Source organism: Arachis ipaensis, chromosome B03 (genome assembly GCF_000816755.2).
Source record: "Arachis ipaensis cultivar K30076 chromosome B03, Araip1.1, whole genome shotgun sequence".
In the NCBI taxonomy this organism is placed as follows: Eukaryota; Viridiplantae; Streptophyta; class Magnoliopsida; order Fabales; family Fabaceae; genus Arachis; species Arachis ipaensis.
In genome coordinates this window covers 72,045,526-72,047,176 of record NC_029787.2, presented here as the reverse complement: position 1 = coordinate 72,047,176, position 1,651 = coordinate 72,045,526, and positions in this window count along the sequence as shown.

Here is a 1,651-nt window from a genome sequence, read left to right as displayed (position 1 = left end):
TTTGAAATTAAACTAATCAAATTCTAATATTAATTATGTTATTTAAATAACATATGCTATTCAATTCTAGAACTTAGACACATATACATTAGAATAATTTTGATTATGACAACTAATGAAAATAGTTTGACCAGATTAAATATGTAAAATTCATGCAAATTTGGACTATCCTCTTGTTAAATAAGCTCCATCATTTAGTTATTCATATAATACGGCAAGGCAAGAATAATCCTATTTAGTTTAATGATAAATTTAACTTTTCTACGGAAAATAATTTCACCCACATTCTATTAGGTTAGTTATATATAGTATATAAGAAGATTCAATCATCTTTTAGCAAAATGAAGTTTACTTCTTCGATGTGTTGAACTTTTATATCCATATAATTAGCACCTGAATTAATGAAATAACTTTGAGATAAAATATGATGTATGCGAAGTATTGTAAATAATTGCGGTAAAAGATAATTATTTTGTAAGGACAAAAAAAAATTGAGTAAAAATACTCATGATATAATTTAAAGAATAAAAATAAAGTTGGCTTTATAAAAGAATAGCAAACTTTTAATTTATATCTTAAAAAGATCAATTTTGATAAAAAAAATACATTATTATTGTATAAAATAGTTAAAAAAAAAACAAAAGAATTTGGCTCTAGTGAGTTGTTGCTTTAATTGATAAGCTTTTTGGCAACAAGCATAAACGAGAAACTCTCATGTTGTGCAGTGTATACATTCATTGGGAGAAAAGTATGTATCAGATAAATCTCTTCATGGTATCGCCATGGAATATTCAGGGTAATTTGGGCAAGTTTTGATTCATATTTTTAATGTCTTCATAATATTATTTATTCTTCATTTTGATGGATATTGTCTTACGCATCAAGAAAATTATCTTGAATTTATTTGCTATACAATAATATGTTGAAAATAGGTAACGTTTATGTGTATACGTATTTGGCGAAGATCTATAATCTTATTTCTTTTTCCATGCATATAAATATAGGCTTTTAGATACCAATGCCTTATTATGAAAGGATTCTATGCGAAAAATGAAAAAAAATTATGCCCTTATCTAATTAATACGAAAATATTTGATAACAAGAGAAACTAATTAAAAATAGTTAAAATTTATTTTATTAATATTTATTAATTATTATAAAGAAATAGAATCCTGTCATAAAAATAATAATAAATAATAATAAATCCTTATCTAAAAATCAATGCGCAAATAAACGTATAAAGAATGAGAAAGTATAAAGAGAACAATTACATTCCATATATTATGATAATCTAGAAGGTATGATGTGCCCACAGCCCGGATAGAAACGAACAGACGTGGTAGACAAGAAAAATGCATGTTATCCGATCCGCTCAAAAAATGAGAAAAACCCATGTAGGGCTATGTCTTTTTTCCTTTTCTGTCGACTAATTTAAGAAGATTTTTATGCAGAAATTTTGATACTCCAGTCAAATTAAATTAAGGTCTAACTAAATAATCAATTTTTAGTTAAACAAAAAAGAGATAAAAGAATAATAAAAGTAGTTAAATGTTAGATTAAACATAGTTATTTTTTTTAAAAATAATATTAAAAAATTAATAGTATAGTAATTAATTTCAGCTAATATTATCGTAAATTATCAAACAAGTCC